At 50.8% G+C, this 13,560-nt stretch overlaps 1 non-coding gene across 1 annotated transcript; it reads left to right on the plus strand.

Annotated features, from left to right (window-relative positions):
* The first annotated feature begins 12,919 nt into the window (after positions 1-12,919).
* LOC139014696 (U6 spliceosomal RNA) lies at positions 12,920-13,030 on the plus strand. Its single transcript, XR_011472262.1, has one exon. It is a non-coding gene; the product is annotated as a U6 spliceosomal RNA (small nuclear RNA).
* Positions 13,031-13,560: the final 530 nt, after the last annotated feature.

The following is a 13,560-nucleotide window of genomic DNA, read 5'->3' on the forward strand; positions in this document are numbered from 1 at the left end:
TCCATCCCTAAACTTTTTTCACCCCGTTCCAACTCCCCTCCCCTTTGGCAACCATCAGTCTATTATCTGTATCCATAAGTCTGTTTCTGTGGGGTGTTTTTTTTGTTCATTTATATTGTTCTTTAGATTCCACACATAAGTGAAATTATATGGCATTTATCTTTCTATGTCTGATTTATTTCACTTAGCATAATATGCTCTAGGTCAATCCATGGTGGTGCAAATAAGATTTCATTCTTTTTTATAGCAAAGTAATATTCCATCATACTAGTATATATTACCACAGCTTTTTTATCTCCTCATCTATTGATGGGCACTTGGGTTGCTTCCATATCTTGGCTATTGCACATAATGTTTCAATGAATATAGGGGTGCACCTAGTCTTTTAAATTAGTGTTTTGGGTTTCTTTGGATATATACACAGAAGCGGAATCACTGGCTTATAAGGCAGTTCCATTTTTAATTTTTTAAGGAAACTCCATACTCTTTTCCATAGTGGCTGCACCAGTCTGCTTTCCCACCAACAGTGCACCAAAACGCTCCCTTTTCTCCACATCCTCGCCAACACTTATTATTTGTTGATTTATTTATAATAGCCATTCTGACAGGTTTGAGGTGATAGCTCACTGTGGTTTTAATTTGCATCGCTCTGATGTTTAGTGACATTGAACACCTTTTCGTATGTCTATTGGCCGATGTAACTACCCAGGGCAGGCGTGCGCTGCCGAAGGAAAACAATGTGTGGAGAGATGAGATGGCCGGTGGCAGGGGAGGTCAGGGGGCGCTTCTCTAAGAAAGTGGCTTTGGAGCCCAAACCAGCCTGAAGGGGCGAATCCAAGTGCAGGAAGAGCTGAAGATAAGTGCTCCAGGCAGAGGGAAGAGCACCACAAGGCTGTAGTCAGAAGAAAGCACTCACTGCTACGGGAGAACTGGGCGGGGGGGGGGGGGGGGGGGGGGCGGGCCGGAATGGGGGCCAGAAACACAGTGGCGGGGGCAGGGGGGGGGGGGAGCTGCAGGAGGGGCCAGGCTGGCTTTGGTATTAAGTGCCAGGAAAGCCTCCAAAAGAGCTGCACTCGGGATGGCATGATCCCCGTTACATTTTAAGAGGATCACAGCTGTGTGAGAAATGAACTGGAGGGCAGCAAAGTGAAACCTGGGACCATTATATTCTCTCAGGCAGGAGGGGGCATAAAAAGAAAGATACTGGATGCAGAAGTCAGGGTCATGGGCTTGGGGGCTGGCTGAATGGGAGAGAGGGGAGAGGAAAGGAGGAGTCCAGAAGGACCCCTGGGGCTCCAGTCTGCTAACCTGGCAGGTGGAGGGCTGTTGCGTGCTACCCACAGCAGCAATCACCTTGAAGGGTGAGACCAGGGCTGCACATCAGGAGGCCTATTCAAGGGGGCCTGAGACAGCCACCTGGGGGGGTCAGGGAGGCAGTTTGCTCAGCTGTAAGGAGGGAAAAGGAAACCTAACTCACAGGCAAATGGTGAAAGCAGGCTAGGCAGCATGGATGCGCAAACAAAGAATATTAACAACCTCCCTTCATGACCAGCTGCTTCACGCCTGCAGCTTTGAGAGCGTCACATGAAGGACCCTCATGGCCTCCCTGCCAGGCTATTGGTTTCATTTTATAGACGTGGAAACTGAGGCTCAAAGAGATGGCATCATTTGCCCAAGCTACCTTGGTGGGTAAATGGTGGTGCCTGCACCAGAATGGAACATATCTCTGTCCCCGTGAAAAGTTGGGCCCTTCCCATGTTGCCTCCCAAATGCAAAGGGTTGGTTTTTGTCTTCTTTTGTTTCGGTCTGCAGAGGAGTGACATGGGAGACACGGGCCCCAGCACCACTCCAAATGGCTAGCCGGGCAGCCTGCTTCTATCACAGCCTGGGAATCCAGTCGGAGGGGGGAGGCTGCCCAGCCTCGCCCTCCAGCCGGAGGCGACAGAAACATCTCGGCAGCCAGGCGCAGCATTTCCAGGAGGCAGAATTAATAGAGCAATTTCCCATGCAGAACTTAGCTGCTTTCTAAATTAGCATAGATAAATATTTTTGAGAGAGGAGGGAAAATAATGCATTCTGCAATAAAGCCGGAGTACAGCCTTCTTTAGGCATCCTGTGAATTTGAACGAAATGAATTTGCACCTGTAGTAATTGAAGGTGCCTGGTCCTCTGGAGCTGAGAGCAGGCCTAGCCAAACAAATAAATCCCCTACTAATGGTTGTCAAAAATCTGATTCCGTATTGGGCTGGGTTAGGGGTGGGGGGAGTACCAGCCCTGGAGGGTCAGGGGCCAGGATTTGGAGGATGAGTAAAGAATAAAGAGAAAGACAGTTCCAAGGTCTAAGAGGACCCCCCAGGACCCCCATCCCTCCTCTCTCTAGATATAAGCAATGTACCTGGATGGTACAGAGTGGAGGGCTGTGCCCCAACTAGCTGACACTCACACCCTATTCCTAGAGCCATGGACACTCTGAAGCTTTGGAGCTCCTTAGTGAATGGCCCAGGAGTCCCGGTTAATGATCTGGGCCCTTCCCTACAAATCTTTACCTCCTCATCTCTCACGGGGATGCCACGATAATCCCCTCAATGGCCTCCCTGCCTGCAGGGTCTCCCCCGGCGTGGCCGCCATGCTGGTCTTCAGCAGAGCACTTCAACCATTCTGTGAAACACAGAAACACTTCACAGCTGATCAGCAAATGACCGCTGCTCTGTGCCCCTTGAGTGCCTGGCTGTCCCAGAAGCACCTCTCCAGTGGCAGCAGGGGGCCTGGAACTGAAAGGCCCTGCTCCAGGATGGGGGCCCCAAGCCAAGCCCTGCTTCACAGTTATAAGTTGTTTAACTATATCCCCCGGAGGAACACTCAGACCCCTCCGTGGTTTCCATTAACCCCTAGCACCAGGCAAGCATAGCAGCTAAGGCAGAAGACAGGGGCTACCATCATGGGCCAAGTCAAGCCCCTGGCCTCCCTCCAGCAACCAGGCTGCCTCCTCCATGCTCCACCTTTCCTCCTCTCCCCACACCTGCTGGGAGTGGGGTTTCCCTAAATCTGGCTGTGCACCGCCTGTTCCCTTGGTTCAAGCCATCACCATCTGATCCCTGCTGGCCTCTCCTGATAGCCTGCTAAGACTAGCTGGGTGACAGGCAGAACTGTCTGGATTCAGGTCCTACCTGGGAGGCAGGTAAGGAGACCTGGCAGAAAACTAAAGAGAGAGGAGCTCAACCAAGAGTGGCCACTGGAAACCCCCAGGACAGCGGCCACACTCGGTGCTGGCATCATGCCCTGGGGTGAGGGGCAGAAGAGGAGTCCTCACCAGAGTCCTGCTGTTGAGGCCTGTGGCTGGATTCAGTATCTGCTTTGAGCCCAGGGGACAGGTGGCTGAGAAGCTGGGCATCCACCTGCCTTTGCTGGACCCGGTGCAGACAGGGCTGCTCAGTGGGGCTCAGAAAGCAGGTGCCCTGCTGGGGCTGCCTCACCGTCCCCACTCCCACCCCCACCCATCCTTTTCCCAGGGCTTGAAGCTCTTGCCAGGTTTAAGACTTCAAACCATGTTTGCGTCAAATGCCTTTGCAAATGCGTTTTCTCTAACATCAATATTCCCCCATGTCAGTGGCTCTCAATAGGGGAGGAATTTTATCAGAATTCCTTGAGGGCTTATTTCCGACTACACACTTCCTCAGAATCCTGAAAAGGCACTCCACTGGGCAGAGAAGTTGGGAGAGGATTATAGCCAGTGTACAAGCTATAGACATCCTGAGATCCTGATAGCACACTGCCCTCACCCTATCTCCATGCTGGGGCTGGGGCTGGGGCTGGGGCTGGGGCTGGGGCTGGGGCAGGTGCAAGAAGTGGGGGAGCAGGGGTCCTTTGCCCTCTGCCTGTGTGAATCCTCATCCATTCAACATCGTGTCTGCCTAGCTCAGCGGTTCTCAACCTGTGGGTCGTGACCCCTTTGGCGGTCGAGCGACCCTTTCACAGGGATCGCCTAAGACCATCCTGCATATCAGATATTTACATTATGATTCATAACAGTAGCAACATTACAGTTATGAAGTAGCAATGAAAATAATTTTACGGTTGGGTCACAACATGAGGAACTGTATTTAAAGGGCCAGAAGGTTGAGAACCACTGGCCTAGCTGGTCTCCTCACCTCAGGGGCCACCAGGAAGTTGTGGGTATAGCCCACACTTGGGGTGTCCTGCTGGCCCTATCCAGCTCTACCTATGATCAATTTTGCAGGCACAGTTCTAAAGGCTTTTCTGTATGTTCACTCATTTATTATTTTTCCCATTTAGCAGACATGGAAGTTTAGGCGCAGAAAGATTAAAGGGCTCCCGCACAGCCACATAGCTCCTCGGTGACAGAGCAGGGATTCACAGTTGGCTCTGGGGGAGCCCTCCCGGCCCACACTCCCTTGAGCCCCAGGACAGGCCCTGGAGCAGGTGGGAGCAGAGGGCAGGCTTTGCTCCCAGGGCAGCGCAGGACAACAAGGCTCCCTGGCCCTCCCACCCCAAACAGTAGCAGCTGTGCCTGAACCAAACACAGGCCCGCACAGCTACCTCTGCTCCCGATTTATTGGCATTTCATGCAAATTAGCTGAACATTAAGGGAAAATCCATGTCTTGGCCAGGACATAGCTCATTATGCACATTTACTAGTATACAAGTCATGAGAATGTCTTCAAACAGAGACTTAAAATGCCTTCTCTGCAGAAGCTGGTCACAGAAATCACCAAAAATAGCAACCAGAGAGTAGTTTTGACAACCTGGTGTTTACTTCCCTCCTGGAGCCACACCAGGTGATAGTGATCTCTGGGAACCAGAGCCCGGAGCTGAAGGTCAAGGTGCAGAAGGACATCACTACTGAACCCTGTGCACCCCTCAGCCGCACCGCACCCTGTTGCTTGTGGATTGATCTTGGTTTTTGTGTGGTTTAGTCCAACAAACAAGCACCTTGACACCCCCCCACCCCCGACAGCTCTACCAGCTGTGAAGTCCTGGTCTCTCTGAGCCCAGTTTCACCACGTGCACAATGGACATCATCCTGCCCTCCCTGGTTTGCTGTGAAAGTTGGAGGTGACAGATGAGATGCACATGGCACACAGCAGGAGCCTGAAGATGGTATCTACTGTTTTGTTTTTCCAAGAAGCAGACAGAAAAGGGTACTGTGTCCTGGGAGTTCTAGGAAGGGGAACGGGCCAGGCAAGGTAGGAGATTATTCAAGCTGGGGGCAGACAGTGACCCCCACTGCCTACCAAGCATGGCACAGGTTCCCTTGACCTCCCAGGGGGTATCCCAGAGGAGAAAGGACAGCACCTTGAACAGAGCGAGCCAGCAGCTCACTGATGCCAGGGACCTTAGCTGGGGTAGATCTGCTTGTAACAAGAGTGGGTAGAGGCTGGGTCTGAGGAGCCACCAGAGACAAGATCGAGCCAGTCCACCAGAGAGAAGGAGAGGCAGGGGGATTGTGCTAGTGGGCTTAGCATTTCAGGCAGGGACTTTTTTGTTGTTAATCCTCACCCCAGGATATTTTTCCATTGAGTTTTAGAGAGAATGGAAGGGAGGGAGAGAGGCAGAGAAACATCGATGTGAGAGAGACACATTGATTGGTTGCCTCCCCGACACGGTCCCAGGGAGGTTGCCCCTGCAACTGAGGTACGTGCCCTTGACCAGGGCTGTATGTTGGGAATATTGGCCTGCCCGGGGGCTCCCTGTGCAGGTTAGCTGGGGAGTCCTGGGTAGATTTTGGACAAGTGAGTGACCCTTTGGCCTTTGTTTCAGGGAGTTCATGCCTGTGCCCAGTGTAAGGAATGGCCTTGGGCACTCTAGGCAACCAGGAGCAATAGTCCCAGAGAAGAACGAACGGCCATGCCTGCCCTCCTTCCTCTGGTAACACTTTCTGGAAAAATTCTCCCCACTGCCGTGGCACTGGGGAGGCTGTGCAGGCGTGTGCGCACACATGTACCACAGGCATGCCCGTGCACCACACCCCATCCTCCGGTGGAAGTGTGCAACAGGAACGGGCCAACCACAGATCACCCCTGAAGACAGTGACTGGACTGAGGGGAGCAGGTGGGGCGCAGGACCGCTGGGCTCTCAGAGCCCTCTCTGGGGTCGGCCTGTGCGTGCTGGAGCTGAGAGCTCTTTCTGCTAACCTGGCAGGAAGGGCGTCTGGAACAGACGCAGCCGCAGGTCCCCTCCGGGGAGAGCTGCAGAAGGAAGCTGCCAGCCAGAGGAGATAAAGGGAGACGCAGGGACGCGGAGCTGAAGTTATCAACTGTGCCCTGGATCCGACTGTGCCTGGCGGACGTCCCCGGCCTCCCCGGGCTCTGCCACTCACACGGACAGAGGCTTCGTGAACACGGACAGCGCTGCCTGGAAGTGAGATGTCACAAGACACAGACACACACACACACCCCGCCCCCATGTGGAGCCGGCTGAATGGAGGTGAGGAAGCCATGGGATCACGGTCCCTGGCCTGTCATGTGGCTGTGAAGGGGAGTGATGCTGGCACAGACGACGCCTGGAGACCTGGAGACCTGGCTGCCTGCTTCCACCGCTGGGCTGAGGGAGAGCCACAGGGCTGACCGCTCCTGCCACCGTCCACGTGGCACCCTGAGGGGAAGGCGTCTGCCTGAGACCCCGAGGAAGAGGCTGCTGCTTTGTTGACAGGGGCCCATTTGGAGTAAGAACCTTGAAAACTTCTCAATCCCCCTCAAGGAAGGGGCTGTCAGTGTCTCCATTTCACAGGCAGGGAAACTGAGGCTCGGATAGGTAAAGGAATCAGAGCCCATGGGAACCTCCGTGGTGTTAGGGTTTGGAGGGACTCACAGCACAGACTCCAGCAAACACTGACCCCAGGGAGCGTGGCCCAGCAAGCGGGTAGAGTCCTCACGAGGTCTGGAGACGCAGACAGGGCAACTGAGGCAGGGAGCCCCCCAGGGCAGGCAGAGCACCGTAACGAGAGGCAGGGGTACTGTGCTAGTGGGCTTAGTGTTTCAGGCAGGGACTTTTTTGTTGTTGTTAATCCTCACCCCAGGATATTTTTCCATCCAGTTTTAGAGAGAGTGGGAGGGAGGGAGAGCAGCAGAGAGAGAGAAACATCAACGTGAGAGAGACACATTGATTGGTTGCCCCCACCCCCCCACCACACACACACGGCCCCAGGGGGATTGAGCCTGCAAATGAGGTACGTGCCCTTGACCAGAATCAAAGCTGAGACCCTTCTGTCCGGGAGCTGACAATCTATCCACTGAGCCACACCGGCCAGGGCAAGGCAGGGGGGTTTTGTATCTCAGCTGCAGAGACCATGCAAGCTTAGGAACTGGAGGGGCTGGAAGGTGGCATCTCCAGGCCTCTGCTGAGCAGGTGGGGAGGCAGGGCCAACCCAAGGCCACTCCCCAAATGTTAGCTAGCATTGGTTTCTGTTGGGGCCCACAGACTGGGGTGGGGACAGCCAGGGGTGAGGGGCGAAGGGATGGTTCAGGGCATCAGCAGGCTCTGGCTGCATTTGCAGCTGTGATAAGAACCCATCTTCCATCTCTGTGCCTACCCCAGCCAGCCCCATCTCTGTCATTGCCACTGCCTCTGTCACCAGTGGGGGCAGGGGGAGCTGGGAGGAGAAATAACAAACAGACCCAACTTCCCCAAATCAACCAGTCACCACAAGGGAGAGAATGGAGCGGCCCGGCCAAAGCTGACCTTCTGTTTACATTTTCCTTGGAAACGAAGAAATAATTGCTGTTGCTGTAAGGAGCCCCATTCAAGTGCAGCCAGAGATGACACCGGAATCTTGAATCAAACTAAGTGGTTACTATGGTGTCAGGCTGAAATTATGAATCTCCAAGCCGCCCAGCACAGAGGCGCAGAGCCAGGGCTACACAATTAAAGCAGGGAGACCAGGGAAAGAGATGGCACATTGAATTTCAATAGCAGCAAAATTGCACTTCCAAACATGGGAATTAAAAAACGAAAAGATGTGCTTAGAAGTGCAGCTAGAGGCATGAGGCATGATCAGAGCCAGGGATGGTCCCGCTTCTGTCACCTACCCATCACCTCCACCCCACCCTGTCCCCTTTACAGCCCTGCCCTGCTCCCCACCCCCACACATGCACACTGTCCTGGCCTGGGGAGACCCCTTCCCACCATACAGCCTTGTACCCTGGCGCACATTTTTATTGGACATCATCCTTGACTCCTCTCTCTCTCAACTGCCACGTAGAACCCATCCACACTACTGTCAGCCCTACCTTAAAACATCTGGGATGAGCCCTTTTGGCTCAGTGGATAGAGCATCAGCCTGCAGACCGAAGGGTCCCGGGTTCCATTCCAGTCAAGGGCATGTACCTCGGTTGCAGGCTCCTCCCCGGCCCAGGCCCTGGTCAGGGTGCATGCAGGAGGCAACCAATCGATGTGTTTCTCTCACATCCATATTTCTCTCTGTCTTTCCCTCTCTCTTCCACTCTCTCTAAAAATCAATGGAAAAAATATCCTTGGGTAAGGATTAAAAAAAAAACATCTGGTATGAGACCCCCTCTTATTCCACCACAGCCACGACCCTGGTCCCAGTCCCTCAGAAAAAAGGCAGAGCCCTTGAGTGGCCTCCCACACTTGTTCAGGTTTCTGACTCATCTCCTTCCTCTTTCTTCCTGACTCCAGCCACCCCGATGCCCCAGTTGTTCCTGGAGCATGATAGGTATGTTCCTGCGTGCACGTCTTTGCAGTGACCAGTTGCCTCTGTCAGAAGAACTCCCCCCAGATCTCTGTGGCTTCGGGGTTCAGTGTTGCTCACTGCTGTATTCTCTATGCCTAGAACAGCACGAGCATGTGGGAGCGCTCAGTGAATGAACAAGTGAATCACTCCCCATCTTCTGAGCCCCATTTTCTCCATCTTGACCATGAAGGTCTGGACCACATCAGAGGGGCAAATGGAGGCTCCCACAAGCAAAATCCATTCTGGAAGCCTGTTTTCTTCATCTTATACCGAGTTAACTTGCAAGGCATTTGCAAACTTGAGTTCATTAATGACATAAAAATTGGGAGATTAAACATACAAATCAATATTTTCAACATAGAAGTTGTATGTTCTTTGAAGGTACAATAGAATTTTCCCATAAAACCTTCTGAACCTGATGCCTTTTTTAAATTTTTTGAAATTCTTTTCTTTTTCCCTTGCCTCTTCTTGAATCAATGTTGGTGTATTAGTCACAGTTCCTGGTTATAGACCACTATTGGCTAACTAAGGCAGAAAACTGTATACCACAGGGTTTAGAGAGCTTCCTGAATTCCTGGGAGGGGGAGGGACATAGACAAGAGTGAGGAGTAATCCCCAACCGAAGAGACTGTCCTAGCAGAACCCCAGCTGCCTATGACCCCCCCATCCCCAGGCACAGCTGCCTCAGTGGAACCAATACCTTTGCCACAAGAGCAGGTCTCTCTGCTGGAGCCAGCTTCCCAGCCCTCACTCTCACCTCTGGAGTCCTGCCTTAGCACATCTGCTTGGCTGGGCCCAGGTCACATGCTCAACTCTAGCTGTAAGGAAATACGGGAAAGGTAGTTTTCAGCTTTCTCACTTCTGGTGGAGAGAGGCACTTCCAGGGGTTTGCGTGGAAGTGAGATGAGCCAAGTTGCAGCACTTGCCATTTTGTTTTTGTTCTTTCCTAAAATTTGTTCATTTTACTTTGGACAGTCAAATTTATGGGCAAAATTTGTATCTCTTTATAATGTAACATATCTGTGTATGTGTAATGCCCCTTCTTCATTTTTATGATTACTGATGTGTTTTCTTGATCAGACTCGCTAGTTTTGTCTAGCTTATCCATTTTTTCAAAGAATTATTTTTCATTTTTATAGCTTTAGTCTATTATTATTTTATTCTATTTCATTAATTTCTACTCCTTTTCCTTATTAATTTTTTTTCTGTCTGCTATCTTTAGATTTATTTTGATGTTCATTTCCAAGCTTATTGAGGAAGTGCTTAGTCCCCTTATCTTTTCATCTTGCCTCTTTTTTAATGACTGCATTTAGAGCTATTCATTTTCCTCTAAATACACATGTCTTGGGAGGTATCCTGTGGGGTTTATATGCAGTGCCTTTAGTGCTGTTCATTTCTAAATAGGCAGTAATTCAGTTTGGATTTATTGTTTAATTCATGCTATTTAGGCTTGTTTTCAAATTTCCAAGCAGATAGATTTGGGGATGCTAGCCTCTTGTTAATTTCCAGTTTTATCTGCATTGTGTTTGGAAATGTGTCTGGCAGATCTTTTTAATTTTGAGAAAAAAATTTTTAAAAAGCAAAGACAATATAAAAACATATTATCCCTTGTGAAAGAGTCAATTAATACAGCATCTTACAGACTCAAACATCTAAAAAGGTGTCCCTTTGTAAATACTCTTTTCTCTCCAACTTCATTCTCCTACTTACAGTTAACATCTACAAATAATTTGGAATGTTATTTTTCAGTCCTGTTTTTAAAATTTACATATCTAATCTAATAAAAGAGAAACATGCAAATTGACCGTACCTTCACTATGCCCCAAGCCACACCCACCAGCCAATCAGAGCGACTATATGCAAATTAACGCAACCAAGATAGTGGCAGGCAACCACAGAGCTGGAGCAAGCAGGAGGCTTGGTTGCCCCGGCGATTGAGGAAGCCAAGCTTCCCGCCTGCCCTGGCCGGCTGTGGCCTCCGCTAAAGGCAACAAAGTTTCAATTATAGAAGATAAATAAATCCCAGATACCTGCTTCCAGCCAGCCTCCACTGGAAGCTTGTGGCCAGCCTGAAAACAGCCATCAGCCCCTCACCCAGGCTGGCCAGGCACCCCAGCAGGGACCCCCACCCTGAAGGGGCTGTGGCCAGCCTGCAAACAGCCATCAGCCCCTCACCCAGGCTGGCCACACCCTCATGGGGTGAGGGTCCCCACTGGGGGGCTTGGCAGCCTGCAAACAGCCATCAGCCACTCACCCAGGCTGGCCAGGCACCCCAGCAGGACCCCCCTCCCTGAAGGGGGTGTGGTTAGTCTGAAAATGGCCCTCAGCCCCTCACCCAGGCTGGCCAGGCACCCTAGCGGGACCCCCACCCTGATCTGGGACACCCTTCAGGGCAAACCAGCCGGCTCCCACCCATGCACCAGGCATATAATAAAAGGGTAATATGCAAATTGACCCTAACAGCAGAACGACTAGGAATGACTGGTCACTATGACACACACTGACCACCAGGGGGCAGACGCTCAATGCAGGAGCTGCCCCCTGGTGGTCAGTGCGCTCCCACAGGGGGAGCTCTGCTCAGCCACAAGCCAGGCTGACGGCTGCCAGCACAGCAGTGATGGCGGGAGCCTCTCCCGCCTCCTCAGCAGCGCTAAGGATGTCCGACTGCAGCTTAGGCCTGGTCCCCACTGGCAAATGGACATCCCCCGAGGGCTCCCGGGCTGCCAAAGGGATGTCTGACTGCCAGCTTAGACCCGATCCCCCGGGGAATGGGCCTAAGCCAGCAGGTGGACATCCCCTGAGGGGTCCCAGACTGCGAGAGGGCACAGGCCGGGCCGAGGGACCCCCCCCCGAGTGCACAAATTTTTGTGCACCAGGCCTCTAGTCTATATAATAAAAGCTTAAGCGACCATTACGGCAGAACCGCCAGAATGACCAGTCGCTATGATGCACACTGACCACAAGGTGGCAGAAGCTCAATGCAGGAGCTGCCCCTGGTGGTCAGTGCACTCCCACAGGGAAAGCACCTCTCAGCCAGAAGCCGGGCTCACAGCTAGCGAGTACAGCAGCGGTGGCAGGAGCCTCTCCCTCCTCCATGGCAATGCTGAAGAGCAGCGAGCAGGGGGTCCTGGACTGTGAGAGGGTGCAGGCCAGGCTGAGGGACACCCCCCGGCCCAGTGCACAAATTTTGTGCACCAGGCCTCTAGTATATTTATATAAGCATTCCAGGAGTTTAAAAAAAAAAATACTTCTACTTTAACATGTGTCTTGAAAAACTCTCAGTTCGTTTTTTGTTACTTTCAGCCATTTCTGTTTCCAAGTACATGAATTTTTGTTTTCAAATACATGTACCTAGCTCATAAATTTTGATATATCGTGTTCTCTTTGATGTTCATTTTAAAGATTTTTTTATTTGTTTTGATTTATCTTTTAACTCAATAGTTGTTTATAAAAGAATGTTTTTAAAATGTTTTCCAGTTGTATACTAGTATATAGGTTTAAAAGCACCAAGAAAGATGGAAAATGACATCTCTTTCTAAGAGAACTAGGCAGGGATGTTTTAAAAGTAGAAATATATAAACCCATATTGTTACCAGAACCCCTGTGTTTTCCCTTGGGTCCACCTGCCTTTGCTCACTGGCCCAAAGAAATGCACAAATGGAGTTTGCACTATAGAAAGAGAAAAGAGTTTAAAATTGAATTGGCCGATATGGAGATGGGGAGCTTTTGCTCTAAATGAACTTACTCCCCAGTGGCATGTAGGTTACAGATTATATAGGGCAAAATCTCAAGACACTGGAGGTTAGGGGTTGGGGGATGTCCTGGAAGCTGATTGGTCGAAGGTGAGGTAAGGGTAATAAATCATTTCTTCAGGTCTTGAGGACAGCTCTGAGGTCTGTTCCAGAATGCCTTTGTTCAGTCTCATGGGAAAGTAGCATGGAGGGGCCGGGGGGGGGGGGGGGGGGCATTCCAACTTAGGGATCAGGAACTGAATGATAACTTAGGTCAAAAGATGCTATCTTTAGCCTGCCAGAGGTCTGGATCATGTGACCATTAGTCAGGTCCAGGCTACTCTCTTCTGCTGCCTCAGGGGTTGCTGATTATAGGGGGTGGGGCTGAGCTTCCAGCACATCCTCCAACCCCTAACCCCAGTGTCTGAGGGGTAGAGAGGAGAGATGATTCTAAAGCTATGTTTTAAAACTAAATTTAGTGCTCACTTCGACAGCACATATACTAAAATTGGAATGACACAGAGAAGATTAATTAGCATGGCCCCTGCACAAGAATGACACGCAAATTTGTGAATCATTCCATATTTTTTAAAGAAAAAAAACCAAACAAACAAAAACTAAATTTAATAAAAATCCTAAGGACCCTCCATTTCCATATCACAATTTAAAATTTTCCAAAAACTGATATAACATATTAATAATTTATAGCCATAATATAAACATATTAGTAAATTACAGCAATAATATAATATAAGCCATAATATAACCAAAGATTTACAGTTCATGATCAAATAGGGTGTAATTTAGCAGTTAACATTATGAATGTAACTGTAACTAGAGGCCCAATGCACGAAATTCATGCAAGGGCCTTGGCCCCAGCCCCCGCCCACCACCACCGCGGCCGAGGGCCTCTGCCACCTCTGCCTTGCCCCCCACCTGCTGTGGCTTTGTCCAGAAGGACATCCGATCTAATTAGCATATTACCCTTTTATTATTATAGACCATAGGCCCGGTGAACAAAATTCGTACATGGGGGGGTCCCTCAGCCCAGCCTGCACCCTCTCCAATCCAGGACATCCCTCTCGAAATCCGGGACCGCTGGCTCCTAACTGCTCATCT

The sequence above is a fragment of the Myotis yumanensis genome, unplaced genomic scaffold, assembly GCF_028538775.1.
Source record: "Myotis yumanensis isolate MYYU_CA2020_CCGP unplaced genomic scaffold, mMyoYum1.0.hap1 SCAF_7, whole genome shotgun sequence".
Taxonomy (NCBI): Eukaryota; Metazoa; Chordata; class Mammalia; order Chiroptera; family Vespertilionidae; genus Myotis; species Myotis yumanensis.